The 21,810-nt window shown below is 38.3% G+C and overlaps 1 protein-coding gene across 7 annotated transcripts in view; it reads right to left on the bottom strand.

Annotated features, from left to right (window-relative positions):
* The window catches only part of LOC110343973 (uncharacterized), a 228,800-nt gene that overhangs the window by 185,923 nt on the left and 21,067 nt on the right, over nt 1-21,810 (bottom strand). Inside the window, exon 3 of one of the 7 annotated variants that reach the window (XR_015443899.1) lies at nt 2,431-21,725. The exons of the other annotated variants lie outside the window; for them this stretch is intronic. The gene's annotated coding sequence lies outside the window, so the exon portion shown is untranslated. Of the gene's footprint in view, nt 1-2,430; nt 21,726-21,810 lie in introns of those variants that run through there. 7 annotated transcript variants of the gene reach the window in all.

Genomic DNA, 21,810 nt, shown 5'->3' with positions numbered 1-21,810 from the left:
ATGTCATTTTACCTGGGTTCAAATGCCAGCTCTACCATGGGATTAATGGTAAATCATGAGATAAATCACAGGATTCTCTGTGCCCCAGTTCTTCCAACAATAAAATGAGGATAATAATTGTCCCAACCTCATAAGATTGCAAAGAAGGTTAAATAAAGGCAATACATGGAAAGGGCTTAGAACAGGGCCAGAGGAACAAGAGCATATGCTAGATTAGTTTACTAGTATGATGATGGTGATGATTAGTGATAACTGTGGAGCATGCTTCAACTCTCACACAGCTTACATATCATTGCTTGAGGCAGATAAAGAAAATATATCCATATGATTAATCTAGTAATAATATGTGCTATGATAAACACAAAAAAAGATAATGTGATAAAATGTAGCTAGAAGGCTACTTTATATTAGATGGTGAGAGTAGGTTTCTCTAAGGACATGGCAACTGAAGGTAAGACCAGCTTCAAAAAGTCACAGAGAGGGCCAAGGATTTAGCTCAGTGGTTCTGCTGCCTGCCTCAAAATCACAAGGACCCAAGTTTGATCCCTGCTACAAAAAAAAAAAAAAAAAAAAAAAAAAAAGTCATAGAGAAAGAGCCTTCTAAACACACAGAAAACTAGCCCAAAAGCCTTAAGGCAGGAAGTTGTCTTGTTCCAGAACAGAAAGAATGTCATTGTGGTTTGGCAAAAGTGTAGTCAGAAAGGAAGAAAGAGATCCAAGAGGATCCTAGGGGCCAGGGGTAGGTATTGGCTAAAGAATTTAGACTACTAGAATCCAGGAGAGAATTTGAATGTTGTTTCAGGTGTGAAGGGATACCTTTGTTAGGTCTTGCAAACTTACATGATCTCAGTTATATTTTTAAATACATCACTCTGGCAGCTAGGTAGATTCAAACCAGGGAGATAAATTTGGAAGCTCTTGCAATAATTCAAGCAAAACAAAACAAGAAGTAGCTTATATTAAGATGGGAGTGGTAGTGACAAAACGTAGGTGGAGTCAGGATAGGTTTTTGAAGATAAAATCAGCAGGATATGTTGATGGATCAACAATATAGGTAACTGAAGTAAATACATTTATTAAAGGAAAAGATGTTCAGATGACATCACACATTTTTAATACTGTTCTTTAGATTTATCTCTGACTTAAAGCACAAAATGACTCACAAAAATTAAAAGTTCTACAGTGAACATAAAGAGATGGAGCCAGAAAAACATTGCAAGCAACATGAAGAGAACTGGAAAATATCAAGGCTAGTGGCACTTCTGCTCATGGCCCAAAAGCTACAAATCTTTAGAGGAAACCTTTCCCTTGGCTTAGTGCCAGTATGCCAGTATAATGCCTAGCATGATGGTCTGACAGAGGGAGGGATCTAGGCCCATGAACCTGGGGAGTGGGCGTTTCCTCAATGTCTGTGTATAGCATGCAAGGGACCCAGAAGGTATATATCCCCTAGTAGAGGACCCAAAAGAACAGAAGTGACAGAGACCTAGAATCAGAAGAATAGAGGGCACAGAATACAAATAATTCTCAACCCAATGCCAATCACTCAAAATCCCTGATAGGCTCAGTTGTACTGCAACAGACATCCTGTCACAGAGACCAAAAAGATCCAGAGAGTGGTGACAGATCCTGTGTGGGTACACAGAATAATTTGAATTGAAATTTATGATGTATAGACTATAGGAAATACAAGGAAAAACAGATTTGACATAAAAAATTTAAATCATAATTTTAATTCATGGAAAATCACTAAACAAAAAAATGTTGGATATGAATTATATATTTGATGAACACAAGTATAAAAGATATATAGAACTTGCTACACCTGCTTTGTAAGAATTTATGGTACATTTATAAAATTTTGAGCATAAATCAAGCCAAAAATCTAGAATTAGTACAGGATACATCATTGACTATGATATGAATGACATTAAACTATATATTGAAGATAAGAGAAACAGGAGAAAAAGTCATGTAGGAAGAGAAGGACAAGAAGAAGCAAACCAACCTCATGAACATTAAGGACAAGAAGAAGCAAACCAAGCTCATGAAAATTAAGAAGGTTATGGTGGCCGGGGACAAGGTCTTGCTATGTAGCCCAAAGTTTTATCACAAGCTGGCCTTGAGCTTGAGCTCCTTCTACCTCAGCCTCCTGAGTGCTGGATTACAAGTGCATGAAACGTTCTTTTAATCAATATTATATCAAAGAAAAGAATCAGAACTAAATTTTCAAAATAATAATAAAATTTATTACATTTTTAGAAATATGAAACAGGCTAGAAATTGACTTAGAGTTTAAATCTACAAACATAAACATATTTAAAAAAAGAAAAATGAAAACAAACTGAGAATTCAAATTAAAACATTAGGAAATACCCAACAAAATAAAATTGGAGAAAGTATAAAAAGAAGAAAAAATAAGTGAACAAAACTATAAATGAGAAAAGCACAAATATGGAGGAACTTAAAATAATCATGAGACATTTGGACAAGTATTTTTCTTACTTTTTTAAAAGTTGGACTAAAACACTTCTATATACATTGACTTTTTCATGTTCATATTACTAACATCAAAAAAGTTATAGTAAAATAATTTTAAGGTTGTTAAATTAAGAAAAACTTCAACTGTTTAGATAAAACTCCTATGGATTTGGGGTTTCAGCTTTTGTCAATAGTAATTTTTTTCTTCTCAGATGCCACCTCTCATTGACTGGGCTGATTACTCCACGAATACAACAGTCGTTGGGCTACATCTGTTAAGGGATTTTATTCTAAATATAGAACCCTCTAATAGGGGCTAAATCTTAACATCAACAGGAAATGATAATGGTAAGTGTACTCTCATGCCTCCAACCATTCCCAAAACTACCAGTAAATAAATTCCACCAATTTACTCTAATTAGAGGTAGGAAAGTGTCATATGTTTCAAATGTCAGTCAGTCTTGAGATAATTATACCTGATGGCAGGAATCCATCAGGGTCTCTCTTTTGAGAATTAAACTCAAATGGGAAGTGAAGGAGTCAAGGGATGTTTGCAGATAATTAGTTCCATTCCTATCTTCCTTAGCCATTTGTTAGTATAAGAATAGGAACATTTTTACAAGGATGTCTTAGGATATTTTTTAAAAGTTTTTGTCATTTCCGTTCCATTTTTTCAACTGGGTAAATTTGTTGAGTAATCATAAGAAACTAAGATTTCAATTTGAAGAAAGAAAACAGACATAAAATACCAGAATCAATTCTCACATTTGTAGAACACTTTTGAAAGGAATCAGGACAAACCACCCCAAAATCTGCCTCTGAGATAAGCATTATTTTGATCTGACAGCAATGGAGAATGAACATACACAGGAAAAGCTCTCTGCCCTCCACGCATGGCCTGAAAGCAGATAATCCTTTTCCCTCTTGCAGGTGCACCTTGACCACCACCCTTTATGTTATAAGGAAGGGAGGAGCAGCTCTGATCACCAGAGCTGAGGAGTCAACTCCAAGACAACTTTGCATTGAAATGGCGCTTATTTCCCATTAGTCCCCTCATGTGTGTTACTTTGCACAGCTTATCATCCTTTGTATCCCAAACCATCTGCCTTTGTTAAAAGGATATATAAACCCCTAAAACTAGCCATGCCTTTTCTGTGAACACTCATGCATGTAAATACTAATAAAAATCACATGCCTTTCTCCTGTTCATCTGTCCTATGTCACTTTCATTCTCAGCTCCTCCTCTTCTGAATATAAAAGGGCAGAGGAAAAGTTTTTCCTCCTTGACTCTCAGCACACTTTCAGACACCATCTCATTGCATTCTCACAAGAGTTCTTACAGTAAGAAGGTGAGGTGTCGATTATCTTCATTATAGATAAAGAAACTGAGGATTAGACATCAAGAAACTCACTGCAAGTTTGTACCTCAACCTGAACTAAGCCAGTTTACTGTGTCTGCATAATTACTTCCTCCTCACACACCTATAGCAGATATCCTAACCCATCTAGGTACTCATTTCTGCTGAGGCCATACATCCTGAGACTCCTCAACAGTTTCTATGAAACAGCTTACTATGCCTGTACTATAACTCCCCAATAGTGACAGAAGATTTTCTGAACTTTGCTTCACAGTCTTCTCTGGTCAACAGAAAAGTACCTCTGAATCCCATTCTTTGAGAACTTTTACCTAGATCATCCTATTTTGAAGAATTCTCCAAAATTAAAAAAATATAAACTAGGTGATAGCTCATAGATTTCTGCTCATCCAGAACATGCAATGGACCTTTAACACAGGATTGGCATGAGGCACATTCACTGGATACTTCCTGTTGAAGAATCGCCCTTTTACCTGGCTGACCATTCTCATGTTAGCCAGAGTACACTCTCCTGACTTCCAGGGAAAGCGAACATGGTCTGGAAAACACTCCACATAGACGGAATTCTCCCTTGAGGACAACTCAATTTACACATCCCTATAGTGTGCCAGTCTCAATATCCACCTCTCAGTTGTAGCTCTAATTTTCTTTTAAAAATGCAGCGCATTTCCTTAATGGACTGAATTCCATGGTCAGATGAGAGGGAAATAACTATAAATCAGACATGGCAACTACTGACATGTTTTCTTACTGTAAAAATTGCTTTGACTATGTCAAAAGGTCAAATAAATTTCATATAATCTTTGGAATCAGTAAGGAGCTTTTATTTAGTAAGTGTAGTCAGTCATTCACATTGCTAAAATTTCTTTGGCATCAAGATTACTCATACCAGTTGGGCTGGAGATATCGCTCAACAGTACACCACTTGTCTACCAGGCACGGGGCCCTGAGTTCTATACCTAGCACTGTGAAAGAGAGAAAGAAGGAAATTACACGTGCTAAACATACAATTTGAGGAAATAAGGCAGTTGATTCTTTTTTAATATAATAGTTTATTAATCAGCATGTTCTTGGAAGTGCAGAGAGTTTGTTACAGGCTCCAGAAAAGATTTGTTATATTCGATGTTATTGAGATAGAGGGGAAAAATTGAGAGTAAAAGAGAGAATACTACTCTTTCCTTCCTTTTAAAAGTATCATTTAAGGGCCAGGGATTTAGCTCAGTGGTTTCACTGCCTGCCTGCACAAGTGCAAGGACCCGAGTTCGATCCCCAGTACCAAAAAAAATAAAAAATAAATAAAAGTATCATTTAAGACTTCATTTCCTCTTGGGATAATAGGGCCTTATCTCTCTTCACTATGATATAAGCAAATTTGTGATGAGAAGTTTATGGCTGATGATACTTCTTCACCGTATAAGATATGTGTATTTTAAGAGACCCTAAGCCAAAAATGAAAGTTTATCCAACATCAAAGAATAAAGATTATATTGCACAATAGATGCTTTCATCACCCTGAGATCTCAGCTTATGTGTATGATTCTACCTAAGACTCCAAAAATTAAAGAAAACATCACTAGAAGCTAGAATATTGAATAATCAAATTCATGAACTACACTTTTACTTCCACTAGGAAGAATAATTGAAGAGTCAAAAACAAAGATAAAAATGACTTGTTATAGAAGATTACAGCTCCACTCAACTCATAAATTTTCTAAGACATTGTCTCATCAAAGATCTCAAGGGGATCCTGGGGACCCTAATCTTGAAAGTAGAAACAGAGAAAATGGATCTGATAAAACTAGTATGACCTCAAATTAATCGGCGGCAATCCTGTGATGCTAAGGAAAGAGGTCAGTTCCATACTCTCATTTCCACAAACATTTGCTCAAAAACACATCACCATAAGAAAGAGTTGTAGCATAGCTCAGAACATATTTGTTAGCCAACACTTTAGAATTTCTAAAACCTTCTATGGATGTTCCCAAAGGAGAACTTGGATGTTTAGACATTTCCAAAAAAGAACTTGAATTCAGAAGTCCTTAGGAGCTTGTTTTTAATTTCAGAATTTTTTTGGTCACAAAGTAGTTTTGACTGTTAATTCTGATTTGTCAACTTCACTGGATTAAGAAACACCTAATGGCCGGGGATTTAGCTCATCGGCACTGCACCTGCCTTGCAAGTGCAAGGTCTTGAGTTTGATCCCTGGTACCAGTAAAAATAAAAAATAAAAAAATAAAGACACACCTAATAGATTATTAGTAAAGTATGCTCCTGGGTGTATCTGGGTGAGTCATGGAGGAGTGACCTTTGGTACCATTTATGGTCCCTAGCCCCTTCCTCTTTGGCAGTGTTCCTCTCCTCTACTTCCTGACTACCATGAACTGAGCAGCTTTGCTCACCAAACCTTTCCACCATGATGTTCCTGCCTTGGAGCCAGCTGACCACAGACTGAATTCCTAAAAACTGCAAGCCAAAGTAAGCCCCTCCTCCTTTAAATTGTGGCTGTCAGGTATTTTGTCCCAGTGACGGGGAAGCTAATATGGTAATTTTTAAATGGTAGCAGATAGTTTCAAAAGAAATCTATTCTGTAGTCACAAAAACTAGGGTTATAACTGAAGAGTAGACCTAAGGAATCAAGAAAGAATCTGTCTTGACCTTCACACTATCATAGTTTTCTCTTTTAAAAACTGGCCTTTTCTGACAGGTAAGTTCAAGGCTGACTTGTGGGGCCATAGGGGCTCAAGTCCCTGTCCTCCTCTTCTTTGGCTTTGATCTCAGTTCTACCACAAATCAAATAATAGGGGCACAATGTCTGTTAGTGATGTTGATAGTGATGATGATCACAAAAAATCTGTACCAAGGTTCAGCAAAGTGTGACCCAACAAGCAAAATCCAGCCCACTTCCAGTTCCTGAAAACAAGTTTATTGAAAAACCATCCCCATTCTTGTATATATTGTTTGTATTTGTAATTGCTACAAAAGCAGAGGTGAGTAGTCAAAACAGAAACCACGTGGTCCACAAAACACAGTTACTTCTTCACCCTTTAGGAGTCACTACATAAGTGATTATTATCACAAAGAATTTTCATGTACAAAAAGTCACAACATAATCCAATGTGCCTCAGATTTCGGTGTTTTTTTGTAAATCCATCAGTCTCATCTTCATCCTCCCCCTTCTGTCTGAGGTCCTGATCGCTCTTACTTGCCTCCTCTCCATATCTGTGATTATTCACAAAATAACTGAGCCACCTCCATTCCATATACCCTTCTTCCTCAGTAAACACAATACAATAAATATTCAGGGAAAGACAATGGTAAATACATTTTAATAACTTAGCAAGCCTCTCTCCATGATACACCTATAGACTATAACTTCAAAAACTGAACTAGCAAAATAGAAAAATGACATGCATAGGCTATGACAGAAAAGTCTTGCACCTTTTCCTTATCTAACTTGTCCAGCCAAATGAATCAGAGCACAACTGGAATAACACGAAACAGTTGAAATACTTGACTTACAAGGTCAAAGTAAAATGCTGTATAAGATAAAGGGTAATGTACGTTGTCTCACAAGAACTCTTATCCTTGAAGTATGCAATCTTCCACATGATATTCTAGAATTTAAAATTAAAAAATTAAAAGCCAGGCTTGGTGCCACACACCTGTAATTCTAGCATTCTGGGAGTCTGAAGCAGGAAAATCACAGAATGAGGCCAACCTGAGCATCTTAGTGAGATCCTGTCTCAAAATTTAAAAATAAAAAAGGTCTGAGGATATAGCTCAGTGCAAAGGCCCTGGGTTCAATCCTCAGTACCACAAAAAAAAATTAAAATATTGATTACATAGGGGTGAACAGGTGATTTTCTTTTTTCTTCCCTAATTGTTCCATTTGACATATAATGAAAATGAAAATTATCTTTCTTCTTGCAAAAGAATTGAGAAATATCAGAACCTGGAGCTCAAAGCATCTTAGCTCAACCCTCTGAATTAATTAGGCAAAATCGAGACCAAAGCACACATCTAGCTAGAGACAAAAACTGAACTAAAACTCAGCTCTTCTGACTCTTGACCAGAATTCTTTTCTCTACATCACAGCAAGTCTATTTATCTGCACCCATTGGACATGTCTGTAGATAAGTTACTTGGTGAAGAAACAAGAAGAGAAAGCTTTGTTAGATACACTTCCTTTGTGGTGATGTAAGTTGAATTCTGGGCCCCCAAGCCAAACTCTGAGAAAAGGTCCCATCACTCTTGATTAACTGCAGAAGCCCTGAAGAGTAAACAGCTGTGGAGTGCAAAGCCTTCCCCAGGGCTGGCTTCATGAGCTGCAGACTCTGCTCAGCCTCACGACTATCTCCCTCTGCAGAGAAATTTCGTGCTCCCGCTTGTGCCTTGGCCCCTCCTGTTCCCTGGAGTACTCGGTAAAGACTAGATGCCTTCTGTATAATGACTGTGGTCAGCCCTAAATAGAAGGAAAACGAACAAGCTCCATCTCGATGTCAAGCTAATTTTAGCTCAACAGTTTCATTTTAAGTATGCCCAATCTAGACTGGGCACATCAGGGTTCAGTCTAAGAAGTTTTAAAAATGGAAATTACAAAACCACAGAGTGGAACCGAAATTGTTCCGATGGTAGTAACAGTGATTGAGATGCTCTTGGTGAAGTTGCCAAGAACAGGCCTCTCCCAGCAGTGGCGAGCTCCAGAACCACAGGGATAAATAAATTCGGTCATCGGATAAAGGGAACAATAGACCCTATGTTGTGGCTTCCACTGTGTTGTCATGAATGCACATAGTTTCTCACCAAGTACATGTGCACAATGCTCCGTGTGTTAGAGGATGTGTTCCAGGGGCAGGTGTGATAAAGCCCCTTCAGCACATGTTACGAAGATGCTGGCTTCTCAGCATTTTTCCTTAGCTTTTAGAGTCAGCGCTGAGCCTGACCACTGTTTTCAATCCACAGAACAGCTACAGAGGACATCTGAAGATTCCAGCCTGTTATTTTTCTTCAAATCTGGGTTTCAATCTTGGTTAATGTTTGCCCAGAAATATGTAATTGTGGACTTCCTCCTCATAAACCCTTCCAGAGTGCAGGCTGCCAGGCAAGCAGACTGTTATTATCTCTTTGCCTTGGGGCTAATGCAGGGTGTGCCCTCCTAGTCACAGGACAGATAACCTGCTCCCTGCCAGGAAGCCCTGATGGTGAGCAGCAGCAGCTAAGAAAAAAATATATCTTGCATGTGTCTGATAATGTTTGTGCTGCTTCTTCTTTGGATAAACACATTTTAACAGGTTTCTTTATTTAAAAACTCAGACTTCCCTTTTTCCTATTTCTTTTGGATCGCTCCTCATTTACTCTGTCCATATTAATCACTGTGATTTGGATGTACCTGCCCCCTCTCCCTCACCCAATTTAACTTACTGGGGACATTTTTTTCACCCATGGAATGGTGAGGCCTTCCCTGCCCCCACCCCCAACAGCATAAGCCACACACATTAGAATTTATTGCAAACTTCTTTATGCTACCCTAGAACCTTGTGATGCCTGTATTATAAAATGTGGTCTAACTTGTGTAGTTAGCTATGTCCCTTCATATTTACTTCCTCAGCTAGATAGACCTTCTTACTGATGTCTATATTCACAATGCTTAGCAGTTACCTCAGTCCTATGATAAACTTAATAATTTTTAAAGTATAACTGACACAACAAATTCTCCCTTTTTAGTGTACAGTTCTGTGAGCTTTGACAAATGCATAGAGTCATGTAACATGCCTGCATTATCCCACCCTTCCAAAGTGCGCCCCCAGTTTCCCTCTCTTCAACCTCAGCCCAGCAAACCAGTTTTATGTTCCTATAGAACTGTGCATATTATATAAATGATATCACACAGTTTACAGTCTTTTGAGTATGGCTTCTCTCACTTAGCACAATGCATTTGCAATCCATCCCTGTTATTACTACAGTGGTCATTCATTCCTTTGTATGGCTGAGGAGCATTCGTTCCACTTAGGAATGGGCCTCAGTCCCTTTGCCTATTCCCTAGTCAAGAGACATGAGGATTGTTTCCAGTGTGGAGCCATAGTGAATAAAGCAGCTATAAATGCTAACATTCAGGAGGTTTTTTTTAATGAACATAAGTTTTGATTTCATTTGGATAGATAAACCAGGAATCCAACTGTTAGATCATATGGTAAACATATGTTTAACTTGACTAGAAACTCCAACTGCCAAAGAGGCTATTTCATTTCTCACTCTCACCAACTTTGTGTGAATTCCAATTTCTCCACATCCTCACCTGACACTTCATACTTTCAGTTTCTTTTTATTTCGGCCATTCTCAGTGTGTATTGGTATCTCACTGTGGTTTTAATTTGCACTTCCCTAGAGACAACATGATTTTAAGTACATTTTAGTGCACTTCTCTGCCAGGTATATATTGTTGGTAAATTGTATATTTAAATATTTCATTTTGGGGGGGATTGTTTTCTTGTTAAATATGTGAATTGCAAATATTTTCCCAATCAATCTAAGAAAAATTGCTAAATGAATAAAAGGGGGGTAGTATTTCTTTTGAGAAGGAATTATGAGGCTTTAAATTTATAAATGATGTAGACTAATAATTTTATATCTTCAAATGAGATAAATTTATATCTTCAGATATACTCCCCAAGAGTACATCACTTAAATATATCACATAATCACATAGGAATATTTGACCTAGGAGATATCCACATCCTCCATATCACTAAAAAAAGATTTATCATTAAAATTTTCTTTGAAAGAAAACCATAATAGAAAATAAGCATCACGTTCATTTTTACCAAAAAATTATGTACAGTACTGGTCTTTCAAATGATTTCTGTCATACATTTCAATTATAAGGATAAGTATGTTTCTCTACCAGGTAAGCTGTTCAGCAGTGAAAATCTGCTGCAGACTTAGTCTCACAGACGGAGTTCAGTCTGTGAAAACCATATTAAAGGATTATGCAGTTAACCTTTGTTTGTAGACATGTATAAGGGATGCTTTACTATGAGGAAGCTTGAACCTAACATTCCTAAGAAGATCTTCAATCCCATAATAAAATGTTCCATTGTTGATCCCTATTGAAGGGAAGATTTTACAGGAAAAGAGGATGTATTATTACTGTTTCTATCAATGACAAAATCTGACATTGAGTGAACAACTACTTGGATCAAAGGTCCCAATTATGCCATAAAGTGTTGAATTTTTCAGGCATATTTGTTCTCAGCTAAACAATGTTTACACCATCTGATGGACAACACAGAATAAGTACTCATTATGATTTTTACCCTCGGTGGGTAATTCTTCTAGTTAAAAAGACAAGAAAATAACATGAAATATACACACCACCACAAATCAGTGTTGACTCCTAGATAAAGAACAAAGGCAGAACCAGGGGAATGGGTTTGGGTAGAAAGAAAAGAAGCTATTTTCACAGACTTATTTCTGTTTGTAAACTATTTCCCTATTAACTATTTGAAAGTAACACCAATAACATGTTAATTATAAAAATTCATTAGCACAATGAGGTTCAAGTATAATGATCTGAGGTCAATGTACAAGTGTGTTCTGACAACTCATTCTGGCTGTAAGAAATGTTCAGAGAAACCAAAAATTGGAGAGCTCCAGAAAATTTTACAGGGGAAGTGGGATACAAACAGAACTTTCACGGGTGGGAAGATTTGGCTTAACAAAAGAAAGACTAATATAAAGGAACCAATGAACAGTGTGGAATTTGTCTCCCAGGCCCTGAAACACTTGTCCATTATAGAAGATTAAAGTTCCTGACACCTGCTTCCCACGTCATCCTGGCAATTAGACCGACCCATGACTAGGCTCTGTTGATCAGAATCACCTGCCCCAGACAGAAATCGGGATCTAGTGCTGAGGCAGGAAGAACCAGTGTGCGTGCAGCATACCTGAGAGGCACAGGAGGCTGGATCTCAGTCTAGAGGTAGCCAAAGCAGAGGTTCAAAGACAGGATCCAGGTCATTTGAAAAAAAATTAAATATAGATATTTAAATATATATATAAATTTTTCTTTGAATGAAAACCATAATAGAAAATACGCATTTTACCAAAAAAAATCATGTGTTAGTCTTTCAAAGGATTCCTGTCATACATTATCAAGTACTAGAACAAGTGATCAGCGGCATGGAAGTGCCTTCACAGGACTGTTGGGCAGTATGATTTGGGGCCCTGTTCCAGGATATATCATCAATGAGGCCAGAACCTTTCTGAAAATTCTGTGAGCCTTCCAGTATCTTTTCAATGTTTCTTTCTTGCCTAAATCAGCAAAAATTGGTTCTAGAGCAGCAGTGCATATTGTATAATAAGAAGATCTTTACCATTCTGTTTCTTAGAATAAAATAGAAAAAGTCACCATGGCTCTGGATTCTCATGGCTCAGGGCTCAAACCTCAGCCCTATGTCAAAGCAACTGTATGGGGAAATCTGGAGTCTTTGGTACTATAATTTGGGTTAGTACTCCTCAAAGACCCACATATTAAAAGCTTGGTGCCCAGCCCATGCACTTCCTGGGAGGTGGCAGAACCTTTAAGAGGTGGGACCTACTGGAAGATTATTGGGTGCATGCCGCTGAAGGGGAATATTGGGTCCCCAGCTCCTTTTTCCCCCTCCCATTCATGTCCCGCTTTGCAATGAGTAGTTTCTTGCTCTTGCACATGCTTCCGTCATGATGGGCTGCCTCTCCACAGGCACAAAAGCAACAAAGTCAAATGATTATGAGACTAGAACCTCCAAAACTGAGCCAAACTAAATCTTTTCTCTGTGTAGGTTGATTTATCTCAGGTATTTTGTTACACTCAGCAAATGCATGACCACATCATACACAAATGTCACACCTTCCTCACTCGTTCCCAATAAATATATGATTTTTATTGAATTTACATTGAATGGGCTGGGGATTTAGCTCAGTGGTTCCACCACCAGCCTTGAGAGAGCAAGGTCTTGAGTTGGATCCCCAGTACAAAAAAAAAAGGAATTTACATTCAAGAGTTCAAGATCTTTTTCATTCCTAAGTCTCACTAGAATCATTATGAATTTTCTCCTTATGAGTTACAGGATAATAAGATATAGCATAAACTTAATAACCTTTTGTATAACCCATACTTCTAAACTCATCAAAACACGGTCCAGACTAGCATTCATTAGCACAACACATTTCCTCTAATGGTATTTAACTTGTTGTTTGCTGTTCAACTTTGAAACCATTGCCTCACACCCAGCTTGTCTGCTAGAGGACAAAGACAGTCTGTGTTTATATCTCACCACCATATCCTGCACAGAGCTGGGCATGTAGTAGCTCCTCAACACATATTTCTTAAATGAAATAAAGGCTGTGGAAGTGCCTCAGTCACCAATGAAGTAAACTGAATTGCATTCACATACTGAAAAAATTATCTATTCCTATACTTATGCCACCTAAGATATGTTTTTCAGCCTAAATATGTAGCAGCAGAGGACTTGTTAACTGCATTCTGCAGCCAAACAATGGGGTGTTTTATAGCCATGAAAAATTACCTTTTAGATGAGGTACACATAGACAGTGGTAAAGATACATTCAGTTTAAAAGGCAGAATATAGAGATATGTGTGTATATAAAGCTGAGCACCTCTGGGGAACACAGAAAAATGAAACTTCTTACTTGTTAAGGTAAAATGATTTGATGTGATTTTTTTCCCTATTCAGATTTTTCTCTTAATGTCTGAATAACATGCTGGTATCCCTAATAGTAAAAACGTTGTGCATATTTCTTTGAAACCTGTAATTCTTTTTGGTGCAATAAATAAAAATTAAAAGGAAGATACCTTTCTGAGAAATCTTCCCCTAAGATACAGCCAAGAACAGAGCAGCAAATACTGTTGATTGGCCAGCTGAATTATCCCCTCCTAATTCTAGGCAGACTTCTAAGGGCCAACCCCTGCCAATACCAGGGTATTAGTAATCCCCCTCAAGAAGCGGCCCTACACCTAGGGCTATATATGTAGATACCCCAGCTCCCTCATTCTCCAGATAGCCTTAATGTATATGTTTCAAATTATGTCCCAGTGTTCCTAGGGATTAGTCTACAGTTGCCCAGAAGGGCACCTTGCTCAAGAATGCATCCCATATTGCTTCTGTCCTTATTTCACTCCTCCACTTCCTTCCTGGTATCTCCTGGGGTCACCCTCCAAATAAACCAGACTTGAATCCTTACAGTTGATTGTGACAAACCTTTGGAAACAGAGAGGCCTGGCTTCCACTTCTGTCACTAGTGCTCACCAGGTGTGGCCTTGGACATATTTCTTGCAGTCTAAGCCTCAGTTTCCTCATGTATACAGTGAGGATGATGATATCTCTGTTGCCAAGTTACGAGAATGGAATCATATGCTGCAGTATATATAGGTCATAGTACAACAAGTGGGATCTCTGGTCTTCAGCAGTAGTCACAATAAGAAAAGCAATAGTAATAGTGAAGAACAATGCTGAGAACAGTTATCTTTCAACATAAATATGTATCAACACCTCCTGGGATTTTGCCAAAATGTAGGTTCTGATTCAAAATCTGTGATCTGGTTTTCTAACAAAATCCCAAGTGAAACCAATGCTGCCAGCCCTCAAACCATATTCTGAGTAGCAAGGACATGCTAAATCATCTTTTAGAAGGCAAGAAATGAAGAAAAGAAATCATCTGTACAATAATTCACTTTAGCACTGATCTTTTAGTGCTACATAACCACCACACACACACACACACACACACACACACACACACACACACTTTTCAGCTGTTTTCAGATCAGTAGGCAGTTCCTCTTGACATCTGGACATCACATGTGTAACTACTTCACCTGTTATTGCTTAAAGATTTCTGAGTCTCCTGCTCGCTTCAGCAGCACATATCCTAAACATTCCTGAGCCTCAATTTTTCCCACTTCTGGTACCAAATCCTGCTTAATTTACCCATTTCCAGTTTGTATAACAGACTACCTCCAAATTATGTGGCTTAGAGCAACAACCATGTCATCACATCTCATAATCTTGTAAGTCATTAACACAAGCAGGGCTCAGCTGTTGATTATTCTACTACGTAGCCTCCAGTGCAAGTAATTCACTGGTATGCAACCAGCACCTGGGCTTTTCTGAAAGATACACAACAGCTTCACTTCCAAATTCACTAGCAAATCCTTGGTAGGAATGATTGGAAGGCTGAACTCACCAGAAACTGTCACCTGAATATTTATTTCAGATCTAAGATGACAGCCTCAGAGTGGCTGTTCAGGGTTTCAGGGCAAATGCTGTAAGGAACAAAACAGAAACTACCCAATTCTATATGACATAGTCTGGAAAGTCACACAGCATCATTTCTGTCATAGGCTTTTTAAAGCAGTCATATGCCTTCCCAGACTCAAGGAAAGAGGACAAAACTCCCTCTCAATAAATGTGCAGCATGTTTTAAAACTTCCAGTTCTTCCATTGGTCATAAATTGCTAACAAACATTTATCCCAAATGAAACAGACACTCATTCTAAAGGCCCTACTACCACCACTACCACCACTACCACTATAGCATCAAACTCTGGCTTAGACTCAGGCTAGAAGTTTGGCTCTAATCATCAAAATCAGGTGTTTCCTACAGGCACCTGATTGATAAGCTTTAAATCCTGTTTCTGTGAAGCCAGTTGAAACTCAGAAGTTAAGCTGTAATTTAAACTGAAAACTATCTGTGTGCAAAGATGGGTGATATTAGAAAAAGCATTTCAAGAAATACAGTACTTCAATTTACCTCAAATAACATATCACATACTACAAACAATAATACTAAAGGAACTAAGTTCTCTTCTGAGCTTTGCCCTAAATGAGGCACTTAGAAAAGTACAGTGACTCTCAAACCACTAGGGGGGTCATTTAATTTTCCATTTTAGGCAAATTCCTAAACATCTTTCTTATTCCCTGGAACATTATTCACCTAACATTTATTCAGTATGTAAAGGTTCTGACCTGTCGTTCATTGGAAGTGCTATAGGGGTTCATTTGATATGTTTAATCCAAACATGCCTACATTTCCTTCTTAACCCAGTGCCAAAAATAGTGCACAAGCACTTTAGGAAGCCATTCTTGCACTGTGCTTAGAGGCTTAAGTAGGAAACAAAAAGGGCTACTGGATTTTTAACATTACTTTTATGAAAGTGATGAACAGGTCACATTAGTTAAAAATTGTTTTCAGTGAATTGCAAATTTAATAAGTACAGCTTAGACAGTGGGAAAAATGGCAGGAAGTAGAGAGAGACCTGGTAAACATGGATTCACCATATGGTTTCTGTCACCTTTAATCTTCTGAGCAAGTTACTTTACCTTTTTATGCTTCCATTTCTACAAAATGAAGATACCAGGAACTACATTACAGAGCTCTTATAAAGAGTAAATGAGTTAAAAAGCATGCGTGTGAAGGGGCAATAAATGTTAAAGACTAAAACACTGAATAAAGGGTTGTTAGGCTTTGGCTGCCTTCAACAATCATCTTTCAGTTAAGCCTACCCAGATATGTGAACTTGTAGTGGCAACTTCTCACGGCTACCTATCAAACATGAATAAGTGTTGAAAATACTTATTCCTCATTTAGCCTTTGTCTTATAAGGTCTTTATTATTTCTAGTGATAGGTTTACAAATTGGATCCATTAGTGACATATATCTCTTGCATAAAATGTAATGTGGTAGAATTAAGGCATTGTCCCCAAGTGCTTCCTGCCCTTACCTCCACGCAATTCAAACCTCATTCATTACCTTCCCTTTAGATCATTATAACAGACTCCTTTCTAGTTTCCCCAACTTGTGTTTCATGGGATTAAAACTAATTCACCTTGCCAAAAAATTAAGTACCTGTCCCTTATTCTGGAACTCAAATCTTTTTAAATAGGCCTCCCAAACCCTTTTCCAGTATTAATTTTGAGAGAACTCCTAAATAAAACTGTACCCCAATTAAACCCATCATTCTGCTTTTCTTAGGCCACACTTTGCTTTATTTTCTCCTTACCTAAGCCACCTGTTCCACTTGAAAACCTGTGTACTTTAATCACCTGTTGAAATCTGACCAATACTTTAAGGCAACTTTAAAGTTTACTTACCAAAAAAAGTAAAAGAAAAACTCCTATCCATAATGATAACACATCATACTGAAAGTAAAAGAAACTAATGTGGTGTGCCAGGGAAGACCATAACTTATAGAAAGCTATAGAAGGATAATGTCAGCCACTGTATAGCAAAAATTTGCATCTTTTCTGGCATAAGAATTTTGGAAAAGCTCTTCATCCCTGGGATTTTACTATACTGAACAAGTAGATAGTACCCAAAAATCTGTCAACTATGACAATAACTGGCTGTCTTTTATGTACAATTCTCATCACATAAGCACAACCTCAGTGGTGCCAAAACAATCCATCATGTTCTTTTATTTGGTATTTTAATGCAAAACAGGTCTCCCAAAAATCTATCCAAAGTCGTACTTTCCAGACGTTTGACAAAGAGGCTTCTTAGTTGTTTTTGTTTTGATGACATTTTTTCTGAAACCTTGGTAAAGCAATTGCAAAGACATATTATCTTTTGCGTTTTTTAAAAAATCTTCACAGGAGCTTTTAAAGAAGTAAAACCTCTTGGCATTATTAAATGTGAGCAAAGAATCTATAGGCAAGAAAAAGTAAAAGATCAGATTTTAAACCATCTATTACTCAAAGAGAAGTTACCATATACTACCCAAGACAGTTTTATTTCTAAAAGCTTTCATTGGCTCCAAACATTTAAAAGTATGCTAGCACTGACTGGAGAACTCAATACACAAAGTACTACCAGCCCATAAAAGTAACCTTCAAACAGAGGCTACACAGGAAAGGGCTGTCCCCTGAGGTTAACTAACCCAAATCCACAAAAGATGGTTGGAATTAGCCATTGACTTCTGAGGAGCTAAAGGAAGCCCGAGCAAGAACCACTGCAATTTTTATGTCCATAAAACTTAGCAACAGTGATAATAACCACTGCCTTCTTAGAAAAACAAATGAACTTTTTCTCCCCACTGTCTCTCTCCCATCGTAGCAGCTACATATGCCATACTAGGCCCTGGTTCACAAGACAATTTCCTCAATGCAACCCATCCTGCAATGTGATTTGGAGATAATTTGCCACTAATATGAAGAGCTCTCTCTACATCCTCAAGGAAGAAGCCACTCTGAATGTAACTAACGGACCCAGAGAATACTGCATGTCTACTGTGCACAATGTCTTACAAAGGAGATTAAGTCAAAGAAGTCAACCTCTATAGGGTACCTGGTACCAGGTATTCAGCCCAAAGTACTTTCCAATCTACCTCATTCAGCCCCCATGGAACTCTTGAGTAAGTTATTATTATTTCTATTTTTCCAGATTACCAAGGGCTGATCAGACCCTCAGCTACCTTTTAGGGGAACAAGAAACAAAAAGAAAGAACGACAATTTTCAAGATAAAAAGGGTAGACTGGGAGGAGACCTGCCTCTAGCAGACAGACTGGAATAAAACTCTGCAATTGGCCCACTTCTATTAGCCAATGAGAAGCACAGGGGGAAGAGTAGCACACGTTTCATTGAACAGCAAATACAGAGAATGGGTGAACAAGGATTAAGTTAATGAGGAACCAGATGTTTTCTACACCAAGTACCTGTATTTTGACAACTGTCCTCAGCAGATGCTGTCTTGCCTCAGGAGTGCTGAGTTATTGGCATTCCGCCCATAGCGAGAGTGCATTCAGCCTTCCACATACTTCCCTGTTCCTGAGGCAAGATAACACAGACCTCAAAACTGTGAGATCTGAGTTAAGTAGCCTAGTCCCCAACACCAGATAGATGAACAAACAAAGATAGAGCAATTAAACAGCTCTGCCAGGTTCCATATATAGATTGAGATCAAATTAGCTACAATTTGGGTGCCAGGGATTTAGCTCAGTGGTGCTGCACCTGCCTCGAAAGCGCAAGGTTCTGAGTTCAATCCCCAGTGCAAAAAAAAAAAATTAGCTACAATTTGACCTCAGGCATTTCTACCCCATAGCCTTTACTTCTGCCAATGCTCACCCTGCCTCCCCAAGATACAACTCTTACCTTTAAGGAATTTATCATCTGATACACCTGTAATGTTTGAACACCACAACATAGAAAGTATGTTGGAATGGAACACTTTGATGGAATAATGATATAACCATGATAAAGGAACAATACCTTACATAAAAAGGGAGGAAGGAGTGGGAGAAATTACTGGTATTTTGCTGATTCTGCCATCAGCAAATGATGAAACAGAGGAGTCCTCTCAAACTCTCCTCAAGGCTAATTAGAATAGACTGCTTGTTTGGCAAGGAGGGTGTTGGTTTTCAGTGAATAAAAATGATTCCAGAAAATGGCACAACTAGAAGAAAGTATGTTTTTAGGAGTATCCACCAAAACTTACTCAATTCATATTTACTGTATTTCTGTGCTAAGTTAGTTCCTCAAACAATAATGTCCTAACCAGGTGAACCAAACATTCAATTTATCAAAAAGTTGGATTTTTCATAGTGCTGTGATTTGAATATAGTCTGTCCCCACTAAAACTCATGTTGAAGGTTGGTCCCCAATGAAAGTGTTGAGAGTTGGTGAGGCCTTTACAAGGCATTTGTGGTCTAAGGCAGGGGTCCCCAAAACCTTGTTAGTGGCATATTAATGGCATGTGTCATGCTTACACAGCAGGAGGTGAGCAGTGGGCCAGTGAATGAAGCTTCATCTGTATTTACAGCTGTTCCCCATTGCTCACTTTACCACCTGAACTCCAACTCTTGTCAGATCAGCAGTGGGGCAGACATTAGATTCTCATAGGAGCGTGAATCCTACTGTGAACTGTGCGTGCAAAAGATCTAGGTCGTGTGCTCCTTTGAAACATCCTGAAACAACCATTATCACCGCTCTCCACACTTCCACCCCATCCTAGTCTGTAAAACATTATTTTCCACAAAACCAGTCCTTGGTGCCAAAAAGGTTGGGGACTACTGTTTTAAGGCATCCAAACTCATGAATGGGTTAGTGTTTTCTTGTGGGAATGGGTGAGCTATCACAGGAATTCTGCACCTTTTTTCTCTCTTCTGCACACTCCTACTTGTTCTTCTGCTTTCCATGATGAGCTAAAGCTACACGATGCCCTCACCAGAAGCCAAGTAGATGTGGCTTCCTAATATTTAACCCCTGTGAGCTAAACAGACATCTTTGTAAATTACCCAGGTATGATTATAGCAACAGAAAAGAGACTGGTCACAAAGTAAAAAGTAATATCTAGTTTATTTAAAATTATATAAGATGCATATGTCCCTGCATCCGAAATAATTTATAAAACTAAATATCTAAATCGGCCCAGGGCAGACCAAACCACAGACCTCAGCTTCACCACCAGACAAAGTGTCAGCCTTGACTTTATTGCTTCCTTTGGCATTATCAAGGGACTCTGTACGATTTAATTGTTATTCTGTTTATAAAGACACACTCAAGCACAAGGGGATAAAAATCACCTTCCAATGAACATCCTAAGAATCTTGAGAAGAGGGTATGTTTTGAAACACTCAGTAAGGGAACAAAAACTACAACATTGTAGGGTTGGGATCTAAATCAGGATTTCCTCATTTTATTCACCAGTAGAGTACATTTCCTCAGCCCTTTCTGCCATGGTTAGGATCTAGTTTGAGTGCATCCCCCAAAGGCTCATGGTTTGGGAATGTAGTCCTCTGTATGGCAATGTTCAGAGGTGGTAGAACCTATAAAAAGTGGAGGTGATTGGGTCAATTGTAACATCCCTTCAGAAAGGATTAGGCATTTCCTCATTCTCTCTGGCTTCTTATGTCATCATATAGTCTCTTCTCTCACACTTGCTCCCATCACTGTAGTGTCATCTACCATAAGACTTCACCAGAGCCAATAAAAAAAACAGCACCATGCTCTTGAAACTCTAGGACTGTGAGCTGAATGAATCTCTTTTCTTTATACCCACCCTCAGGTATTTTGTTCCAGCAATGGAAAATGGACTAATATACTTTATAACAATTTTAGTTAACTGCATTTCTTGTTAATTTCACACTCGTGAAGGCTTAGATCCCTTAATGCCATGGGCAGCTGTTGAACATCTAAATTATAGAGGTTGAACCATATGAAATAGCCAATATTTAGCCCTTTTAATATATAAAAATAGCAACTTCATGTGGATCAAAGTAATAGAATGAACAATTCTAAGAGCTTCTGGTGTGTTAAGATACCTTTAAGCAGGACTCTCTCTCACTAGAAGATTTCAGTGTTTCCCTGAAACATATCTCCTGGTTCCTTCCAATCCCGTAGCTGTATGTTCCATGTGAATCCTAAACACCTTGGGAAGTTTTGTGTCAGAGAAACTACAAAGCAGAAAACTTCAACCTTCTTTCAGCAGATAATTCTGAAGCCATAGGAGATAATGAGGAGGGAAAAAGACCTTTTAACTTATTAATGCAATAAAGACACATTCCAAGTATAAATAGTTTAAGGCAGTGAAATACCTGGCTTTTCTACTTTGAGTAAAGGAGTGTGTTCCATCTCTGCTGAAGAAAATCTCCATCAAGACATCACAGGTGTGTTAGCTCCCAAACTAGTTTGGTCCTGTATGATCTCCACCAAATTGTATTTATGGACTTCCATAAAGTGAAAGCATCAATGACACTTCACCTAGGTCCCTGTGCTGGGCTGGCACCAGGGCCAATGAAAGCAAATGCCTGATCCCTTAATTCAAAGGGCACATTGTTCCCCAATCTTCCACTTTTGTGGCCCATTCCTGCTGAGCTGGAAAGTGTAAATGGAGAGATTTGGTTTTACCCTCCAGAGGCACAACACAAAACACACTGTACAAATAAAGCATACAAGATAA

The sequence above is a fragment of the Heterocephalus glaber genome, unplaced genomic scaffold, assembly GCF_053883595.1.
Source record: "Heterocephalus glaber isolate CG9 unplaced genomic scaffold, H.glaber_assembly_v1.0 deba00001586, whole genome shotgun sequence".
Taxonomy (NCBI): Eukaryota; Metazoa; Chordata; class Mammalia; order Rodentia; family Bathyergidae; genus Heterocephalus; species Heterocephalus glaber.
The sequence above is the reverse complement of the archived record's forward strand: the minus strand, read 5'-3'. Positions and strand labels throughout refer to the sequence as shown.